A 23,493-nucleotide genomic window follows, 5' to 3' on the forward strand; every position below is an offset into this window, starting at 1 on the left:
CTGGGTAGTCATCCTTTCTCACTAATTAAGGGAGCTGGGTTCCCGTTCCAGCCAGTGTTGACATACGAAGGGGACAGGGCCCAGGGTACTGAGTACCTGTTTCCAACACTAGCTATTCAGGGTGCTTTAGCTTCTCTTTCACTGGGTGGCAAGAATCTTGTTTTGATGCTAAGAGACAAAGGTGCAAAGGAAGGACTGCTGTTCAGTCAGAAGAAACGAAATAATGTATAGTATTTGTTATACAGCAGAAACTAACACAACATTGTAAAGCAATTATACTCCAATAAAGATGTTAAAAAAAATAATGTATAGTAATAAAGCCAGTCCAAAACAGAGGTAGAGAAAGGCACAGCTCTGGCTATAATGTCCTCAAACTTGCAGGATGCCCAGTACCTTTCTATGTCATTTATTCATTCATTCATTCATTCACTTCCCTGGCAATGAACTAGCAAGAAAATTCCCTAATGAATAATCCATTTTGCTGGTTAAGTCTGAAGCACTCAGATTTCCAGAAAGATAGCCAGTACCAGATAATCATCCAGGATTCTGGACATCCAGTACTTTTGCTTCTAAGTCCAAAAGACAGAATGTATTGTCACTATCTTCAACGTTTGACCACCATCAACAAGACGATTAGCATGCCTTTCACCATCTTTATGAAACTACAGATGTTTGCCTTGGCATTTTTCCAGGCCTCCTTGTGTCATCAGGCCTGTAATGCCTTCTTCATTAGTTGGTGTGCTATTCATTTCTGGTCCTGAGTGAGAGGGCTGTCTCTTGACGCCACTAGGCAGTTGCTTTGATTTCAGATGTAAGAGGTTGGCCAACCTGGGGTGGGCGAAGATATTCCTTTGGCTCTTACACACATCAACAATGAGGGGGCTCAGGCAGCTTTGGGGGATAAGAACGCAATAGGAGAAGTGCCCCTCAAGTGGTCCTTTTTCTGTGTTCATGTTTAGCTTCTAATGTGATGTAATGAATTATGAACTAAAGGTAATTGGAAGATTTGTGCCCTCTGTGCAGAACAGAAGTGTCACATATGAAAGCAAACCACAGGTCAATTAGGAGAGTTGATCACTCTTTATATTGCTCTTTAATGAAAGGAAATAACCCTGATAGATTTTCCTGGGGATTGCTGATGAGTGTGTATTTGTAGTCAACACATGGGGCATTTTATTGATCTCAGTCAAGTTAAAATTTTATTAACAAGTCAGATACTCATCTGTACTTTTCTAGAAGTTCTCTCTCTCTAAAAGTCAGTCAATACAAATGCCTTCTGTTTCTCTTCCTCTCTCTCCCTGAACTGACATTTAAGTACCTGATCCTGATATGTGCTGAATACTTTCCCATGTATAATCTCATTTAATCCTCCTGACAACGTTGTAAATTACTATGTTTTATCTCCATTTAAAGATAAAGATATTGAAGCAGAAAGAGGATAAGTGAGTTGCCCTTTATCACACAGGTAATAAAAAGCAAATCATGGACTCAAACAGACCCAGTTTTCCCTGACCCTGAGGTTCATGTGATTTCTGCAACCCCATATGGTCTCCCAGAGGCAGAATGAGGGTAGTTTTGTAGCATGGCCTGATTTGAACGAAGATGATGAGAAAGGTGAGGCTGACAAGGAAATGCACCCAACCAGGCAGCCTAGGAGCTGTCTTAACCCACCCAGGAGGGCCCTGGGGCTGCTGCTGCTCCAGCCTGGTTCAAAGAGCAGAGTCTCCTGTGCATCTAGCATAGTGAAGGGCCAGCAGATCAAACCTGGCACCTCTAAGTCAAGTGACAGAATTCAGCACGTGTGACCCTAAACCTTTTGAGACTCAGTTTGGTCCCTTGGTTTTTAGCGGCTCTAAAGCAGATACAACTTGTATTTTGAACGGTATTTCTACTCCCTGACTGCCTGGATTGAGTCTCCTCACTTTGTTCAAAGGCTGCTTTTAGACATCCAAGCAACAGGAGCCACATTAGAGAGTTTGAGGTTTAATCAATAAAATTGACTAGGAAAGAACTCAAAAGCCACACTGCCTGCTTCCATGCTTGATACACTGGGCAGACACTTAGTTCTCGTCTTGCGTTTGATCTACAGACTCTGTGAAAACTGTAAGTTTCCCTTCCTGCATGATATCTTAAATTAGAGCTTGCATTATGTTCTGTGGGCTGCAGGGTTACTGCGGCAATCAGCTCCTGAAGCACAGGGATTTTATCTGAGAAGCACCTTAATGAAGATTACACTAGAGGTCAGGGTTTTGTCTGTGTTCATCTTCTACGCGTTGGGACCCTGTTCCCAAATGGATGTGCTGCTGCATATTCACGATCTCCTCATAAATACACTATACATAATTTATAATCAGGCCGCCGCCAAGAATCAGCTCTTTTGATGAAAGGCAGTGAAATGTACTTTAGGAGCTAATGTGTGAGAGATTTCCAGAAATGTGAGAAACAGTTCAGTCTAGTGAAAACACGCACACGTGCACACACACACACACACACTTATTAAGTATTTCCTAACATGCTGGTTCTAAGAAAATTTTCTAAGAAAATTATATGCATGAATGCAATTCCCCTGAACACCCAATGTGGTAAGTTCTATTTTTCTTCCCATTTTGAGAATGGCAAACTAAGGCACAAAAACATTACATGACTTGCCTTATTTAGCTCACACAGCTAATAAGTAGCAACACTGGGATATTAATACTAAGCAATCTGGCCAAAGACGATATATCCTTAATTGTTCTACTATCCTGGCTCAAAATTTGTTCTGAGAGCAGAGAACCTAGCTGGGAATCTCAGACCCAGCTCTGTGATCTTGAACAAGTCACTTAAATGATGCTTAGCCTCAGCCTCCCATCTGTAAACTGGTTAACAATAATACCAACGTCTCATGATCGTTCAGAGGAGTTAATCAGAAAATAGGCACGTTTTGTAAACTGCAAAGTGCTACATGCGTGTCATCAATCAGTTGTGGATACAGCACACGATACACGCTGTGTCTTTCCTACTTTGTTCTTCTCTGTTGCCCTGACTCCATCCCATAATACACTAGACACATAAAAACACGTAACACTTAAAATAGTAATTTCTAATTAAATACAACCAAGTGACCTTGAGATATCTTCCCAAATCATGATGCTAACAATAAGGGTATGAATACATCACTTTTTTCTCAGAGAAAATGGGGAAATAATTTTAGAGCAATGGGAACAAATTGTGCCATCTAGTTATGAAAAATACACGCAGCTTAGAGGCTCTGTTAACATTAACATCTAAATGTTAACTCAAAAACACTAGTTAACGGGCTTCCCTGGTGGCGCAGTCGTTGAGAGTCCGCCTGCCGATGCAGGGGTCACGGGTGTCCGGGAAGATCCCACATGCCGCGGAGTGGCTGGGCCCGTGAGCCATGGCCACTGAGCCTGCGCGTCCGGAGCCTGTGCTCCGCAACGGGAGAGGCCACAGCAGTGAGAGGCCCGCGTACCGCAAAAAAAAAAAAAAAAAAAAAAAAAAACTAGTTAACGTTAGAGATATTCTCACCATTAAAATAATGACATGGTTGAGGACTGGTATTCTGTACCTTTAGTGCGTGGCCTAGAAGTGCTTGTCAATCATCTGAAGGGGGTGGGACATTAATAGAAAAGAGGCACAGTGAGGGAGTGAGATACCAAGTGGGATAGGCCATGGGCTTTGGCTCTGGATTCAGCAGCCCAGGTACAAGTCTCGCATCCATCCAAAAGCCACTGGGTGCTTACACGTGCCAGGCCCTGTCAGGTAGGTACCAGAGATACAAAAGCACATAAAGACATGGTTCTTGCCTTCCTAGAGCACTCCTGCTTACCCGATGACCCTCGGGACTTTATGTCAGTCTTTTCATCTTACTAAGAAAGGCCTTGGTTTCCATATCAATAAAAGGGAGCAAGTGAAGAATCAGAGAGGTAAAGTCACCTTTTAAAGTTTCTACAATTAATTGGAATGAAACTTCAGATTTCTAATTCAGTGTTTTCTGCAACCGGATCTCATTGTTCCTTTTGCAATTTGCAGCACTGTTTGTTGCATTTCTTAAGTGTGGGTACAATATGCCAAGATATAAGTGATTCGTTTCACATTCTGCCAGGGTTTACTTTTTATTGCCATAACACTTTTTTTTTTGCCCAAGATTAACAATGATTTCTCTTTGAAAGAAATAGTTTTAAAAAAGCTAAGCCACAGACTGGATAATTTTTGCAACTATATCTCTGACAAAAGGCTTTTATCCAATTTATAACAAACTGTAAGTGATTAATTTTTGAGTTTTCCCAGATTGTGTTCTCTGCTTACCCACTAGAGATTTCTGGCAAGGTCTACATTAGAACCTACCCTTCTCTTCAGCTGCAAGATGTAGTCTTGGACAGTTCCAGGGCTGTACAGTGGGGAAATGATAGAAAAGCAGGCAGGGGGAAGCAAAAACAAGGGCTGTAAGAGTTTTCACTGGTTTGAGAAGCAGAGCTGTACTGTGTGTGGCAATGGATTGGGAAGAACCTGGAAAGGGATTTTAAAATTTATTGCTGGGGGATTTCCTGTCCCCATCATAATATTGAGTAATGCTAGTTTGAGTTGTTTTAAAATTATTCCTGGTTGCTGCGACTGTGTTCATTTAAGCACAATATTGCTCTGAAATTGATCTATGAGGGTCACAGGTTTACGAGCCCTGAACAACCATTGCCTTCATCTTATTAGCAGTGGGAGGCTGTGTGTGGACCTTCCCAATGCATCTTGAATGTGAGAACCAACTAGGCTTTAATAGGTGAACAATGAGCTGTAGCACATCTGGCCAGGGGAAATGGTGTCAAGAAATGGAATGAGTCTTCGGAACATTTGTCTTGTTAAGTACATACGTTCCTACTTCAAAACTTCCTTCATTTATTTATTTTATCCCACTACTGGGCATATATCCTGAAAAAACCATAATTCAAAAAGAGTCATGTACCAAAATGTTCATTGCAGCTCTATTTACAATAGCCAGGACATGGAAGCCACCTAAGTGTCCATTGACAGATGAATGGATAAAGAAGATGTGGCACATAGATACAATGGAATATTACTCAGCCATAAAAAGAAACAAAATTGAGATATTTGTAGTGAGGTGGATGGGCCTAGAGTCTGTCATACAGAGTGACGTAAGTCAGAAAGAGAAAAACAAATACTGTATGCTAACACATATATATGGAATCTAAGGAAAAGAAAAAAGGTCATGAAGAACCTAGGGGTAAGACAGGAATAAAGACACAGACCTACTAGAGAATGGACTTGAGGATATGGGGAGGGGGAAGCGTAAGCTAGGACAAAGTGACAGAGTGGCATGGACATATATACACTACCAAACGTAAAATAGATAGCTAGTGGGAAGCAGCCGCATAGCACAGGGAGATCAGCTCGGTGGTTTGTGACCACCTAGAGGGGTGGGAGGGAGGGAGATGCAAGAGGGAAGAGACATGGGGATATATGTATATGTATAACTGATTCACTTTGTTATAAAGCAGAAACTAACACACCATTGTAAAGCAATTATACTCCAATAAAGATGTTAAAAAAAAAAACTTCCTTCAAAGCTCTGAGCAGAAGGGAAACACATCATTTCCTCAATGCCACCTGGTGGTTGAAACTAACAGTCACTAGGCCTGCGCTTGGGCTCTGGCTTAAGGTCTGAGAGGAATATAGAAAGAGCACAGTTTATTTTACACATAATAGTTTGTACCTCTTAATCCCCTATCCTTGTTAGGCCCCCCTTCCCTTTTCCCACTGGTAACCAGTAGTCTGTTCTCTATGTAAGCTACAAAGATGTATTGTATAACACAAGGAATATAGCCAATATTTTATAATAACTATAAATGGAATAACCTTTAAAAATTGTGAATCACCGTTGTACACCTGAAACATATTACATTGTACATCAATTATACCTCAATTAAAAAAAAAGAGCACCCTGCTTTTCTGGGCTAAGGAAATGGAAATCCACTATAGGACACTGACAAAGTCAGCATCATAGTTAATCCATTGTCTGTGCTTCTAGCTCTAAATTAGACATCATAGCTAACTCTTGCTCTAAATGTTTACATTCGAGAAGCAGAGTGGGGTGAGGAGAATGGTGTTACTAGTTTATATTCATCCTCTATTACTTTTTAAAGTCCTTATGACACCATACGTGGTGGTATTCATAGCATTCCCATTTTACAAATGGGGAAAGATTTACAGAGTTTTAATGATCTGCTTAAGATGTAATTATCACAGTAGATGTTGGGGAGGAGAAGAGAATGGGGTATTGAATGATGAGATAAAAGCTGTAAACAATGGTGTTTTGGGGGGAGAGGCTAATCTAAAGTGAGCACTTCTGTTTAAAAAAAGCAATTGGTCACGTGTCTCTTGACTCTGAATTATTTTAGTTTGACAGTCTAGGTGAGATATAAATGCATGGAAATGAGACAACAGAACTGTTATGACATTCTTCTTTCCAAGTGAGGAGAAAGGGTGTGTCTATCAGTGGATTCTCATGCCTCAAGATGGGTGTCATAACACATCAGCCATGTGCATCATGTATACACATGTATCTATTTTTTCTCTACTTCTTTTTGGCTCTGGGTTTGCTTTGATGTGAATGTGTGAAAGTTTAGTTAGTCAAAATAATATTTCACAATTTACAGTTAGGCAGGATGAGTGGGTTCCAGAGATCTGCTGCACAAAATAGTGCCTACGTGCAACAATACGTTGTTCTGTACTTAAAAATATGTTAAGAGGGTAGATCTCATGTTAAGTGTTCTTACCACAAAAAAACAAACAAAAGAACAAAAGGACAGAAGAAAACTTTTGGAGGTGATGGAAGTGTTTATTACTTGGATTGTGTGAGGGTAACACAAGTGTACATGTATACGTTAATCGTGTCCTAACTCACTAAACTGTATACGTTAATCATGTGAAGTTTTTTGTATACCGATTATACCTCAATAAGGCTGGATAAACAAACAAACAAATAAATAAAACTATGTCTCTCTTTAAAAAAATTAGCAGATCCATAGCAAGGCATCAGGCATACAATTCACAGTATGCATCCAACATAAAAAGTTAGAATACCCCCCGTTTCTCCCTTGAGCATGTTCTCCCCAAAGTCTCTGAAACCATTCTCCAGATGATGTAGAACTATATATTCTAAAATACATGGTTTTAAAGGCAATATGTGATGTGATGATTTTTAAGACTATGGTGAAAGGAGCTAGAGGATGGAGAGATATGTATAAAGGTAGAAAAACGTGTGGCACTGTTTTTCTTTTCTTTTTGGAATGTTCTCCCACCATCTAAAAGGATAAGTGGCATGAAAGAAGCCTCCCTGTAGGTCTTCTCAACTCAGAGTCAGGAAGACCTGCTTTGGGGGCTGTTTTCTATGGGATGAGGGTGAGAAGTAGTAATTCCCACTTTTTCATGAAATCTCACTAATGACCAACTTGTTTTGTGAGCCTGAGGTAATTATTAACTTTCCTACATTTCAGTCTCCTACTCAATATAATGGAGTTCAAAAACCCACCTGAAAGCATATATATAAGGATAAAAATGAGATGATTTTTACACTGAGCCAAGTATCTGTTATATAAGATCTTCTTTTTTTTGGTATGCGGCCTCTCACTGCTGTGGCCTCTCCCGTTGCGGGGCACAGGCTCCGGACACGCAGGCTCAGCGGCCATGGCTCACGGGCCCAGCCGCTCCGCGACATGTGGGATCTTCCCGGACCGGGGCACGAACCCGTGTCCCCTGCATCGGCAGGCGGACTCTCAACCACTGCGCCACCAGGGAAGCCCTATCAGATCTTCTTAATAAGCAGTTTTTGATTTTGAATCTGAATGCTCAACACTTTCAAGGGGGTGGAGTATGTCTACAGTCAGGGAAGTTTCTCTTTTTAAAAAAATAATTGGTTTAAGTATGAATTAGACTTTCAGCATCAGCATGGAAAGTACCATGCCCAGAACAGATGAGATAATAGCTTTAGACTGTTGTTATATTAAGTAAACAAGATATTCGATTTGAAATTATTTACTTTGAATGCCAAAAAAAGTCATTTGGTTATGGGAGAAGTGGGATCATATGTGAAGCGACCCCTGGCTTTATGCATGAATGATACTATCTGTTGCTCACACCATAGCCTTGGAAAGAGTCCATAAAATCATGTGGACTTATAAAGTTCCACTTATAGAATGAGGGGCCCAGCTTCATTTATGACTCTTTGAATATCAACCACTACCCCTCCCCCCCAAAAACACCCCAACTGACCTCCCTGGAGACTTGCTTCTCCCTGACTCCTCCCATCTCCGTAAATGGCACCCCCAAGCATCCGACTGCTCAAGGCAAAAATCAAGAGCTATCCTTGATTCCTCTCTCCTACATGCCCCTCACCCAATTCATCAGCAATGGGATTGATTACTCTATCTTCAAAAGGTAAAGACTGAGACACGAACTACTTCTCACTGTTTCCACCACTGCCACCCTAGTTCAAGCTGTAATTATCTCTTGCCTAGATGAATGCAGTCGCCCCTCTACCTCCTTCCTCTATAGGCGCTCACACGCTGGCCTTCCTAATTTCCACTCAACACCCAGAGCAATCAGGTCACCCTTACCCCACTCTTCACCCTCGTTGTTCCAAGTCCACACAAGAAACTCCTGTTTCTAAAGCCAGGTTTACAAGGTTTATATGGTCATTTTTTTCTGTCCTCTTCCTCTATTCCCTCATCTCCAGCTACACTAACTTTATTGATATTTTTGAATGTCACCAGATCATTCCCATCTTGAGACATTTGCAACCTCTCTTCCTTCTGCCTGGAAAACTCTTTCCTGGATCTTTGCCTGATTTGCTTCTTCACTAAGTTCCGGATTCTGATCAAGGGTCCCTCTATCATCCTTTCCTCTCATCCTGATTTGTTGTTGTTCAAAGCTTCTGTCACTCCCTGGAACTGTATTATATGTTTATTTATTCATTTTTGATTGTTTAGTTTCCCAATGGAAATATAAGCTCCATTCAGGTGGGGACTCTATCTTATCCATTGCATCGTCCTCAAAGTATACAGTGTGTTTGCAGTAAGTACTTATTAAATGACCTATTGAACTGTGTGTGTGTGTGTGTGTGTGTGTATGGGAACTACAGAAGAAACTACACCATGAAGGGAAGGTTCTGGCAAGCACTGGGGGACGAAATGCTTTGGGCAGACATGCTTTGGGCAGCCATGAAATGCTTTGGGCAGATGTGGCCACAAGGCCATCATTATTATCATTCGTGTGGCAATTGTACTGTCACTATGTGCTACTGGAACCAAAGCCCCATGACCAGAACAAAAGAACACAGATAACTGTGGGTCAAACACTGTCCTGCACTCTTTCATACATATTGTCTCATTTAGTTCTCACCCAACAAGACTGACATTTTTCTCATATAGGCCAGATGAGGAAAGAGAGACCTGAAAAGGTACAATCACTTGACCAAATTCATTCAAGAAAGTGGTAGAGCCAGGATTTGAACCCAAGGTTTATGACTTCAAATCTATTGTTTTCCCACTATTGCTTCTTTTTCCTTTTATTGAAGTATAGTTGACTTATTAGTTTTAGGAGTACAATATAGTGATTCAATATTTTGATACATCATACACCATACAAAGTTATTATGATATTACTGACTGTATTCTCCTCTTGCTTCTACATTGCTAGCAAAGTTAGGAAAGCTCATTAGGATGCAAGAGAAGAAGAGAAATAAAGAATGAAGAGGAGCCCCAGCTTTAGAGGCTTCAATTAAGCCCCATTTCTATATAAGTCCACCCCTGTTGCTCCAGCATGTATTAAGTAGTCTTTCCTTTGAATGAATTTTTGATAACTTTCATTTAGCAAATAGTACATGCTTTCTCCCACTTTTACTGATGATATACACTGTCTAGTTATTAGACTGAATCTTATGAAATTGCTAATATTCTACTATTCTTGACTTACAAAAATAGCAATTCAACAATTAAAACTCAAATCTGTCTGACACAGAGTCTGTGTGCTTAACCATTTTGATATACTTCATCACCTCTGACCAAGAGGCATCAAATGCTTTGCTCTCTGTAGGAATAAGACGTTCATGCCATGGAAATAAATATCACACACTAACTGCTACCTGGCATCCGTTCTTTCCACCGTACCTAAAAACAGAGAACTGACTTTGCTCTGCTGAAGAAGCCAAGAAGTTCAGGACCACCGGTAAAGAGAGTCACTTTCCAAGGGGCAAGAATCCTTTCCTGCCTACTTCCCACTAAGTACATTTGAGCAGGTCAGGACCCTAGCAGGTAAACTTCACACTACACAGAAGAGCCATCAATGAATCAAAAATCGAGGAAAAATAATACAAATCCTAATGATTCCTCTAAGCTCTGTTCTTCTTTCTCAAAGTACTTATAGTAAGGAACTCACGCCGTTACATATGGAATTTGGTGAAGCAAGATAAACTAGTGGAAGAATTTCTGTGTACTGCGTTACTGGTGGTGTCTACTGCTTTCTCTGTCAGAGCTAAGAGAGAGGCTAGTTTTTCCTCTCTGGGATGATTCACTTGTGGTTTCGGTGTTTTTACCTGAGAACAAGCAAATGGACTAGGTGACCTCGAAGGTTACCCCCATAAGCCCTCAAGATCTGTGCTCAAATGATAACACAAAGATAGCTGAGAGCTTCACTTGGGCTCCTCTTCTCTGGGAACTATAATTAGTGCCATTCTCTCAAGGCTGGGCAGAAGCCAGGTGTAGAAACATTCTTATTTTTAGAACACTGGAGTTGGTTGCCCATGAAAAGAATATAGACAAAAAGGGAGGAGCAGACAACGTGAAGGGCAACTTTGAACACATAGGAACACAACTCAAATGTTGATGATGAGTAACAACATCGCTGGCCATAACACAGCGACTATGTAACTTCACATTTGGCAGACTAGCTGTCTCTCCCACTTTACAGGATGCCTACGGAGGTAGAGCATTTCTGAAGACAAAAATTGAGGAGTATGATTTTCTTTATGTAGTAGGAAATCCCGTTATGTATTTGCATTATTTTGTGGGGAATGGACCATCATATTAAAATATTATGTGTTTCAATGCCTCCCATGAGTCAGCTGAGCTGTCTTCCATTTCAAAAACGTGTCCCTGTTCCCCATCTTCTTTCACCTGCCTCTTGATTTCCACAAGGTTCCAGCTGTCCTCAACTCCATACACTCATTTTCACTGCTTTCTCCAGCTAAACCCACACCTTGATCATGGGAAATTCCCACCTTGGGTATTCAGATTGATTTATATTGCTTTACTGCTTCTTTCAAGTTACTTGCAAAGGTGATAATAATGCAGTTGGCTGTGAACCTCAGTAACTCACCATCAGTTTGATGAATTTTGATTGAAAACGCCTTACCAGTCTTTTGCTCTAACCTATTACTGACAACACTGTCAGCTTCATACACTGTCTCAAATCCTTATATTTTCTAAAATTTGAGTACTCATTCCAAGAGGGGCTATATATAAGTGAAAAAAATAAGATAGCATTTCAATCATAGAAACAGCGGTTACATAAATTATGACATAAGGCTCAAAGTAATGTATTCACCATCGTTAATTTATTTAACAATTATTGAATCTCTGTGCCATACCCTGTGCAAATCACTACAGCAGAGGCAAAAGAAACTGTCTCTTGGTGGAAATAGTCTAGTACATAGGGAAAAGAAGCAAAAAACAGCAACAAAAAAACCACGTAAGTTATACAACATGGTAAATGTTAAAATAGAGGTGAGAATAGCATGCTTTGGAAAAATAGAGAAGGGAGCAATCAATGCAGCCAGAAAACTAGTCATTATAGAAGCTCTTGTAGCAACTAGGATAGAGTTTTGTTTTTTTTTAATTTTTTAAATTGAAGTATAGTTGATTTACAACGTTGTGTTAGTTTCTGCTGTACAGCAAAGTGAATCAGTTATATGTGTACAAATGACCACTCTTTTTTAGATTTCCTTCCCATTTAGGTCACCACAGAGCACCGAGTAGGGTTCCCTGTGCTATACAGTACGTTCTCCTTAGGATAGAGTCTGATGATATAATGTAAAGTGAAAAAGAATAAACTTGGATTAATACTGTGGACACGTTATATGTACATATGGATGAGCATTAGAAGGCAAGGAGGGAAGATGACGCTAATGGGCTAAAGTGGTAGATTTCCAGTTGGTTTTTGCTTTGCTTTCTCTGTAATAAATGAACATTTGGTGAGGGAGTGTTAACTAAGTAACTGGAGCCTTGGCTGAAGCATCGCTTTCTAAAATGGATCTTGTCTAAATAAGAGGCAGTGCAAAAGCAAACTGACAGACTTCCTGTAACGAGCATGTGAAGCTGATGGGTGGATCCATATTAACGTCACTGAAAAGGCCACATGTGGAACCAACGGAACTGTTTTTTTTGTTTTTTTGTTTTTTTTTTTTTTTTGTGGGACGCGGGCCTCTCACTGTTGTGGCCTCTCCTGCTGCGGAGCACAGGCTCCGGTCACGCAGGCTCAGCGGCCATGGCTCACGGGCCCAGCCGCTCCGCGGCATGTGGGATCTTCCCGGACCGGGGCACGAACCCGTGTCCCCTGCATCGGCAGGCGGACTCTCAACCACTGCGCCACCAGGGAAGCCCTTGGAACTGTTTTCTCCGTATATTAGTTGGAGTATGTTGTCATTAGACAGGAAGTCAGCCGTAGAATCAATAATTCTCTGGATAAGAGGCATTAACCACTCGACCATTGTTAATGAAGAGGATTTACTGACTAATATGAAAAATTACAGACGATGCTAACATTTGTCCAGTTTTCTGGAGGTAAGGTTAACGTTTGAATTACAACTTAATTTACATTAATATAATCTATAGTGTATAATACCATACACTATGTTTGGTGATTTATTCCTCTTTTCCTTGGCCATTTCAAATGTATCCTAGGTCAGGAAATAGATTTTCTTTGCTTTTTTGGTAACTAGCATTTTGAGGCTGGATTGCGGATCATTTGAGTATTATTATCCTTGGTTCCTCATGAATAATATGTCAATATTAACTCTGAATTCTGCCTCTTCAAATACTGTCTATCATTAAAAGTCCATATCAAGCTGCACTCCCATGAAATCTTTTCTGTCAATAACAAATCCTAAATGGGAGCTCTTTTTACTTTTCTTAATCTATGTTTAAAGAGATAGGAATTAATAATTGATCATTTCTTTATATCTAAATATTTATATGTACTCGTCTTCACCACTATACTTAATTAGAAATTCCTTAAAGGGAGGTAATTTTATATTTTAGCACTCACCCTTAGTACCTAGCTTAGGGCTAAAAGCATACAAAGAGCTCAACAAATGCTTATTTTATTTTAAAAAAGATTGATTTATACTTTCACAGCACACACATACATATCTGTTACTTTCAGCTCTAATGGACACAGCTTTCAAAGAACCTCTTGTATAGGGATATGTCCAATTGAACTTATAATCTCCCAAAGAGGAATTCAATATTCACACACATTCAGCAAGATTCCTTGCAAAACTATCAGTTATTTCTGACACATAATGGTTCTTGCTGGTTTTATACCAAATTTAATCAAAGCCCAGGACAACTGGCTGCAACATCTGTAACTGGGTGAACCACATAGGCTGCTCAAGGTCAGGCCTAATTATCCACATTTGCACTCATCTGGCAGATGTAGAAGACTTAAGAGTTTGCATGTGCTCATTAATTGGGGGGCAAGCTCTTCTCTGCAGAATTCAGCAAAACTCCAGCTGAAATATAATGGCATTCATTTTGAGGTAAGATTCCTAGGTCATTAAGCACTTTGAGATACGATACTCTCTCTAGTAAGAGAGAATTTGGCTCTTTTCCTAAAAGCTGTGTGACCTTGGGCAATTCCCTTCCCCTTGCAGAGCCTCAGACCACTGCCTATAACACAAAGTTGTTTGCTAATGGATCACTAAGTTCTGTCTTTGATCAGACTATGATTCACTATTATTTAATTGAATACCTAGATCTAATTTTTATTGTGCACTTACTATGTGTGAGGCAATATATTTTTATGGGTTTGCACTGTGCACCAGGCTGAAATTGGGTTTAACCACCATGAAGATACATTTGCTAAAATATATCTGTTTGCCTTGTCTGAAAGCTACCAATAAGCCAGTAGTTTGTTCTCTCTTTAAGATCTAATGGTTCTAAAACAAGTTGGATGCTACTTTAATGCAGTCATTTTCCAGCCACTAAGCAAGTCATTCATCCCTACATTGTGTTCACTGGAGCAGCTGATACTCCTTTCTAAGTGTGGGTTTTCAAGGTATTTATTCTAAATGGATTTTAGGAAATGAGTTCACATAAGCTTTTTTTCTGAAGTGGACATCAGTCTATGATTTAGTCGCTATTTTAAAAATTACAATGTGTTAGTTTTCTATAATACACTTTACTTGATACTCACTGTGGTAGCTTGTCTCCAAGATGACAGCCATCAATACCTTTTCTCCCTGTACACACTTCCCTTGAAAGGGAAGTTCTATTACTCTTCCTGCTTGAATCTGGGCTGGCCCAGATTCAACTACTTTGATCAACAGAATGTAGAGAAAGTGGTACCGTGTGACTTCTGAGGCTAGGTCGTACAAAACTTTTCAACTTCCACCTGAGTCTTTTGGAATGCCCACTTTGGGGAGGCCACCTGCCATATAAGAAGCCCAGCTGCTCTTAGACCATTATGCTGTGGGGAAGTCCAAGCTAGCCATGTGAAGAAGCTTCACGTAGAGATGCCTGACCAGGCCTCAGCTGTTCCAGCCCAGGCACCAGTGAGGGAATCTTCAGGTGACTCCAGTCCCAACCAGCATTTGACTGCAGGTGTACAAGGACCCAAGCAGGTACTGCCCAGCTGAGGCCTAGAACTACCAGTGCATGAGACAAGAATAAATTATTACTTTAAGCCACTACATTTTGGAGTGGTTTGTTCCATCACACTAGATAAACAGAAAAAACACTAAGCTCAGAAGACCATAGTGGATAGAAATTTATTCCTCATATGCCTTAAGTGCCTCAGATTCTACTAGAGTGTACAGATTAGGGTCAACCTAGAATTCTGTCTTATTTTTTTATGCTGGTTAAAATGTTGATAGAATAGAGAATTCAAGCACACTTAGGAATGCAGAATCAAGAGTCAAAAGGTCTCTTGAGACCAAACTCAAATATACCTAGAGGAAGAAAGACATTGGGCCTTAGACCTCAGGTTCTAGATAGTGCACCTGGCTAGAAATTAAACAAACAAAACAAAACAAAAAGCACCAAGACAGAGAAACTAAAATGGATTAGGAAGGCCATAACCAGAAAGCATAAACCACGTAAACTATCATGGAGAAATGCCTGGATGAGACACTGATGGAAGAGAGAAAACAATTACGCTTTGTGTGCAAGTGCAACTGGCCAGGTGACAGACGATCTGAATTCACAAACCCATTCAGCTTAATCACAGCGTCTAATTGTGAGAGTGTATGCATGTACGTATGTCGGGGTGTGGGAGGCCTGACGTGAAGGATACTCATTGGGCTTTCTGCCCTGGAGGCAACAGATTTATGGGTGGGTGAGTTGTTTCCTCTGGGGTCTCCCTGGTGGAGACTGCCACTCAGGCTTCTGGGATGCCCTGCCAGAAGTCTTCGTCTGAATTGTTAGCGAAGTCATTGTACATGATAAGGGATATCCCTAAGTCCAATGAAACAGAGGCTGTCCTAAGGCTTGTTACAGCTTGAGAGAGAAAGAGACGGAGAGAGAGAGAGAGAGAGAGAGACAGAGAGACAGAGAGACAGAGAGACAGAGAGACAGAGAGAGAGAGACTGATTTCTAGGACTGGAGAACTCTCAAACACAGGTTATTTAACATAGATATAATGGAAATTGTACAGGAATAGAGGGCAGAATGGATTTTAAATGACAAAATTCTCCTCTCACCCAATATGAGATCCTCTATCAAATCATTGCGATATCAAATAATTGTTGTTATGGTACTTGATTAGCTTTTGAGGGGATTGGATTGTTTTCTAAAACCTCTTTCTTAGATATGTAACAATGATGTGATATTGATTTTAGATACTTAACAGGATAAGCTCAATGAAAAGACCAGAGAGCGAAAGAGAGCCTGAACACCACCAAGAATTGCTCTGAGGGGGGTTGTATTAAAGCTTGAGGAGTAGGACAGAATGGCATTATTCCAAAAGCAATGTGTGAGTCATTTTCTTTCTAACTTGTGACAGGTTTTTAACTGAAACAGCGTTATAAAGGATGGTTAGCGCTATCGGGCAGCCTTCAGTAAACAGTCTCAACGTATCATGTAGGCAAACAGTGGTATTAATAGGCCTGAAAGAAGGAGAAAAAAAAAAGAGAGAGAAGGAAGACTGGGTGTTAGCTTCCTTTTGGCTCCTTCATTACAAATTTTAAAAGTCTGAGTCAATGGGCTTTGATTAAATGCTTTAATAAAGATATCGTGGAAAATCCTTTCTTGATACTTGGGACTTTTAGATGGTTCTGTGCTTATCATATGGTCAACTGGATTTGCTAGAATACAACCTCTGTGTTCTTGGCACACTGTTCAATCAGACAAGCATCTATTGAGCACCACTTGAAAGCCTAGCGCTGTGCTAAGTGCCATAAAGCAATAGTTCGGACATCAGTGGATGTAATAGACTTACAGAATCTTAAAAAGTGGGGAAACTATCATAAAGTTGACAAGTCTTTTTATTTTCCAAGAAAGCAGATATAAAAGAAAACAACTGCTACCTGTTCTCATAATTATTCTTCACTGCAGCCTGTCAGGAACTTTACTCAGACTCTCAATTGGAAGTCACTGCACTGTGCAGTACCTAAAATTCATATAAAACATATTCCCACCTGCCTAGTCATTTTCTCCTGACATGTCAGCTTAATTCTTAGTTGAACAGTGACTAAAACTGATGTTCCCTGCAAGACAATTCCAAATTACTTTCATAAAATATTTTAGATTGACTGATCGTTACACACAAATCAATCTGTTTAATTCTAGACCATAATCACCGTCAATGTATTTTTACACAATTTTAAAGGACGTTTCTTAACCTACTATGAAAGGTTTTCAAAATTTCTTTTAAAAAACATAGAATCCTTTCTTCAATAAAAATCTTATTCAGGAAGGGCTTCCCTGGTGGCGCAGTGGTTAAGAATATGCCTGCCAATACAGGGGACACAGGTTCGAGCCCTGGTCTGGGAAGATCCCCACATGCCGTGGAACAACTAAGCCCGTGTGCCACAACTACTGAGCCCACGCTCTGCAACAAGAGAAGCCACCGCAATGAGAAGCCCACGCACCACCACGGAGAGTAGCCCCCGCTCACCGCAACTAGAGACAGCCCGTGTGCAGCAATGAAGACCCAATGCAGCCAAAAATAAATAAATAAATTTATATTAAAAAAAAATCATATTCAGGAAGACCTGTCTCCAAAATAGATCAGGGCTTCCCTGGTGGCGCAGTGGTTGAGAATCTGCCTGCCAATGCAGGGGACACGGGTTCGAGCCCTGGTCTGGGAAGACCCCACATGCCGCGGAGCAGCTGGGTCCGTGAGCCACAACTACTGAGCCTGCGCGTCTGGAGCCTGTGCTCCGCAATGAGAGAGGCCGCGATAGTGAGAGGCCCATGCAACGCAATGAAGAGTGGCCCCCACTCGCGGCAACTAGAGAAAGCCCTCGCACAGAAATGAAGACCCAACACAGCAAAAAATAAATAAATAAATTTCAAATGATATAAAATAGATCAAAGTGAGCTGTTCTGATTAAGCAGTCTGCTGGGTTCCCCTTCCCAGCTTCTCCATGCCACAGTGGCCCCCCAAAGCACCTCCGCACAACTCTCAGGGCTGCATAGAGCAGCCTTGAATGGCTCCTGATTTAACAAAGCTAGAGACTCGTAGAACTTCTAGGTCAGAAGATACCTCAGAGATGATCATAAATGACAGAATACTGAGTGAAGTAAGTCAAACAGAGAAAGACAAATATCATATGATATTGCTTATATGTGGAATCTAAAAAAAGTGTACAAATAAACTTGTCTACAAAACGGAAATAGAATTACAGATGTAGAAAACAAACTTACAGTTACCAAGAGGGTAAGCAGGGGGTAGGGTAGGATACATTGGGAGATTGGGACTGACATATACACACTACTATATATAAAATAGGTAACTAGTAAGGACCTACTGTATAGCACAGGGAACTCTACTCAGTCCTCTGTAATGACCTATATGGGAAAAGAATATAAAAAAGAGTGGATATATGTATATGTATAACTGATTCACTTTGCTGTACACCTGAAACTAACACAACGCTGTAAATCAACTATACTCCGATAACAATTTTTTTAAAATGGCAGAATAGCAGAGCAGGAAGAGTCTTGGAGCTCAACTGGTTTACCCACCTCAATCCACAGATAAGAAAACCAAGGCCCAGAAAGGTAGCAAAATATCCCCCCAGTGTCACACACTTTGCTACTTAGTGGCAGACACATGGCTAAAAATTTGGACTCTTTTGCTCCAGTCCAATGTTTTTCTTATCTTATTTGCAACTCTTTTGGAGGTACTACGTACAGGGAAAATGGCAGGAGCATTTGAAATGGAATTATTTAAAGTAGAGACAGTATCTAGCAGACAAGAGGAAGCCTGAGACAGGCAGGAAAAGAATGGACAAATGGATCCTATCTCTTACTAGTTCCTCTTATGTTCAAAACAAATAGCAGCTGAATCATTGTCTTCAAGAGGCTTCCAATTTAGTTAGGAAAAAACAAAGAGGTGAAAAAAGAATGCTTATGATTTCTGTGATGTTCTAAGAAGACCAACTCCAAGTGATAAGAAGTCACAAAAATCTTGATAATTGATAAATTGGAAGTTACACAGATATGTGAGGAAACATTGCTGCCCCATAATCATAGTGGTTACAAATGAAAGTTAGACCATCATCTGACAATCGAGTTTATAAAAGCTTAGTTATTCATACACTTTGGGAGGGGGTGCTTGTTGCTTTTCAGGATGCAGAGCTGAACTGGGGCACAGCTGGCCCACCCATCAGACTGAATATTACAATGTGAGCACCACTGGCGTGGACAACCCATGAACATAGATAAATGAGTTCTGGGAGCATGCAGGCTGCTTGATGTACCAGCATTGTTTTTGTCCAACTTGAACTCACAGAGCTCAATACATATAAATTCTCTCTTCCCTATCCTCCCTCCATTCCTTTTCTTTCTCTTTCAAACTTCAACTTATTTCAATATATGAGAAATAAGTGTATGTGTGTGTATGTTTAGAATCACTAACTTGATAGAAACTCAATATTTTTTCCTAATCTTTAACAGCAATTTGTATTCAAATTTCTACTCACATTTAAGAAAATGGTGTACCCATGTCTATAAAATTCATCCATTAGCAAGTGGTTCTAAGTTAGGAAGCACTACAACTGAGAAAGCAGAAGCAGACCTTCTATTTGTGCCAATTCATTAATTTTTCTTCTGTTAAAAACCACTATAATAATATTCAAGAGAATTTTTCAAAGAGGAAAAAAATCATTCTCATGTTTGTATTATAACTATTCCCATGTGTCCATGTTCCCATTCAATCTGTTCTTACATTCTTACATATTTTTAAAATAGTTGAAATCATGATGTGTCATGTAATTTTGCTTTCTATTTTGATCGCTTTGCATACTGTAAGCATTTATCTATGCTGCTACCTAGTCTCTTTGTCAGGGTAGACAAAGCCAGTATACATGATGGGGAGATGGAAGGACATAAAAACTAGTGATCCTGGTTGGAACCAAGTTTCTCTCTCTTTTGAATCCCACTATATCAAAAACTCAGGATATGCAAACATTGCTGATTTTGACATATTTTTTTTAAATTACCCATCTAAATAAAGGGTGAACTTGAACCCATTGTGTGGGTAATTTAACCAAAAGGTAACATGTTTTCTTTTTAAGGACAATGAAATAACTGAATTAGCCTTCAGTATGAGAAATACAACTTGTATGACATCCATATTGGAACACTGGAAACACTAGCTTTTTATTAACTTAGCTTTATGATACAGTGCATTGTTTTTAAAAAAGGAAGTATTATGCAATACAATCATTGTGATAAACCATATTAACAAATTGAAGGAGAAAAACCAAATGATCATCTCAATAGATACAGAAAAAGCTTTTGACAAAATTCAACACCCATTTATGATAAAAACCCTCCAGAAAGTAGGCATAGAGGGAACTTACCTCAACATAATAAAGGACATATATGACAAACCCACAGCCAACATCGTTCTCAATGGTGAAAAACTGAAACCATTTCCTCTAAGATCAGGAACAAGACAAGGTTGCCCGCTCTCACCACTATTATTCAACATAGTTTTGGAAGTTTTAGCCACAGCAATCAGAGAAGAAAAAGAAATACAAGGAATCCAAATTGGAAAAGAAGAAGTAAAGCTGTCACTGTTTGCAGATCACATGATACTATACACAGAGAATCCTAAAGATGCTACCAGAAAGCTACTAGAGCTAACCAATGAATTTGGTAAAGTAGCAGGATACAAAATTAATGCACAAAAATCTCTTGCATTCCTATACACTAATGATAAAAAATCTGAAAGAGAAATTAAGGAAACACTCTTATTTACCATTGAAACAAAAAGCATAAAATACCTAGGAATAAACCTACCTAGGGAGACAAAAGGCCTGTATGCAGAAAACTATTAGACACTGATGAAAGAAATTAAAGATGATACAAACAGATAGAGAGATATACCATGTTCTTGGATTGGAAGAATCAACATTGTGAAAATGACTCTACTACCCAAAGTAATCTACAGATTCAATGCAATCCATATCTAGCTACCAATGGCATTTTTCACAGAACTAGAACAAAAACTTTCACAATTTGTATGGAAACACAAAAGACCCTGAACAGCCAAAGCAATCTTGAGAAAGAAAAATGGAGCTGGAGGAATCTGGCTCCCAGACTTCGGACTATACTACAAAGCTACAGTAATCAATACAGTATGGTACTGGCACAAAAACAGAAATATAGATCAATGGAACAGGACAGAAAGCCCAGAGATAAACCCACGCACATATGGTCACCTTATCTTTGATAAAGAAGGCAAGAATATACAGTGGAGAAAAGACAGCTTCTTCAATAAGTAGTGCTGGGAAAACTGGACAGCTACATGGAAAAGAATGAAATTAGAACACCCCCTAACACAATACACAGAATACAACATACACAAAAATAAACTCAAAATGGATTCAAGACCTAAATGTAAGGCCAGACACTATAAAACTCTTAGAGGAAAACATAGGCAGAACACTCTATGACATAAATCACAGCAAGATCCTTTTTGACCCACCTCCTAGAGAAATGGAAGTAAAAACAAAACAAAAAAAAACCCAAATGGGACCTAATGAAACTTAAAAGCTTTTGCACAGCCAAGGAAACCATAAACAAGACCAAAAGACAACCCTCAGAATGGGAGAAAATATTTGCAAATGAAGCAACCAACAAAGGATTAATCTCCAAAATTTACAAGCAGCTCATGCAGCTCAAAATCAAAAAATCAAACAACCCAATCCAAAAATGGGCAGAAGACCTAAATAGACATTTCTCCAAAGAAGATATACAAAGTGCCAACAGACACATGAAAGGATGCTCAACATCACTAATCATTAGAGAAATGCAAATCAAAACTACAATGAGGTATCACCTCACACCAGTCAGAATGGCCATCATCAAAAAATCTACAAACAATAAATGCTGGAGAGGGTGTGGAGAAAAGGGAACCCTCCTGCACTGTTGGTGGGAATGTAAATTGATACAGCCAGTATGGAGAACAGTATGGAGCTTCCTTAAAAAACTAAAAGTAGAACTACCATATGACCCAGCAATCCCACTACTGGGCGTATACCCTGAGAAAACCATAATGCAAAAAGAGTCATGTCCCACAATGTTCATTGCAGCTCTATTTACAATAGCCCAGACATGGAAGCAACCTAAGTGTCCATCAATCAGATGAGTGGATAAAGAAGTTGTGGCACATATATGCAATGGAATATTACTCAGCCATAAAAAGAAACGAAAGTGAATTATTTGTAGTGAGGTGGATGGACCTAGAGTCTGTCATATAGAGTGAAGTAAGTCAGAAAGAGAAAAACAAATACTGTATGCTAACACATATATATGGAATCTAAAAAAAGAAAAAAAAATGGTTCTGAAGAACCTAGGGGCAGGACAGGAATAAAGACGCAGATATAGAGAATGGACTTGAGGACATGGGGAGGGGGAAGGGTAAGCTGGGACGAAGTGAGAGAGTGGCATGGACATATATACACTAGCAAATGTAAAATAGATAGCTAGTGAGAAGGAGCTGCATAGCACAGGGAGAGCAGCTCAGTGCTTTGTGACCACCTTGAGGGGTGGGAGGGAGACGGAAGAGGGAGGAGATATGGGGACATATGTATACATATAGCTGATTCACTTTGTTATACAGCAGAAACTAACACACCACTGTGAAGCAATTATACTCCAATAAAGATGTTAAAAAAATAAATAAAATGCCAGACAGAATTACAGTGTATTATTTAAATATAGCATATTTGTGAATGTACAGAAGACTATTAGATCCTTAAAGGTAGGGATTTTTGTCTGATTCATTGTTCTTCTCCTCACAACTTACAGCACTGTGATATACAAGTAGCATATGATCCATAAAAGTTCATTGAACTAAATTGATCTTAGCTTCAAAATAATCAGTGAGCAGGGGACATATCTTTCTGACAAATCTAAGCCAGTTTGTAACCTAAGTTCTGACACTTATCAGATGAGTCATTTAGGGCATGTACCATTCAACTTTGTTGGTGGAATATATACGCTCAAATCTGAAAAGCTAGTACCTTGAGTAATTTTGCCATTTCAGCCACGGAGTAAATCAATTAACTGATTGCTGACTCCAGCAGCATTCAGACCACGTGGCCTTTTATATTCTGTCGCTTTGTTTAAATTCAGTTTGAGTGTGCATATTCACCTTATAGAGAGTGTATATTATATAATACCCAGGTCAGAAAAGAGTTCCAAATGAAACCCACGGCCCCTGCTGTATCCTCTCAGAGGACTGGCCCCCTGGTAACCCCTGTCTCAGTCTGTAATCGTGTATTTGTGTGGTTACCTGGTTATAGCACATACCCCTCAGAGTCTGTAATGACCATGAGAGCAGAGGCTGCATCTGTTGGTGTATTATTTTATCCCTAGAGTTTGGTACAGTCTCTGGTCCATAGCGCATATCCAAAAAAGGCAGCTGAACAAATTACTGAAATCCAAGGGATTTCACAATTGGAGCTGAGTTTTGAAGACAGGTGAAAGAATTGATCTAGCAGCAAGATGAGAAAAGGCCAACAAGTAG

General features: G+C 39.8%; 1 protein-coding gene and 1 pseudogene across 10 annotated transcripts in view; one reads left to right on the forward strand and one right to left on the reverse strand.

Moving 5' to 3' along the window:
• LINGO2 (leucine rich repeat and Ig domain containing 2) overlaps positions 1–23,493 on the reverse strand; it is a 1,190,714-nt gene that overhangs the window by 33,631 nt on the left and 1,133,590 nt on the right. The window lies entirely within an intron of this gene.
• LOC115838991 (protein disulfide-isomerase A3-like) overlaps positions 14,804–23,493 on the forward strand; it is a 53,215-nt pseudogene continuing 44,525 nt past the window's right edge.

The sequence above is a fragment of the Globicephala melas genome, chromosome 6, assembly GCF_963455315.2.
Source record: "Globicephala melas chromosome 6, mGloMel1.2, whole genome shotgun sequence".
In the NCBI taxonomy this organism is placed as follows: Eukaryota; Metazoa; Chordata; class Mammalia; order Artiodactyla; family Delphinidae; genus Globicephala; species Globicephala melas.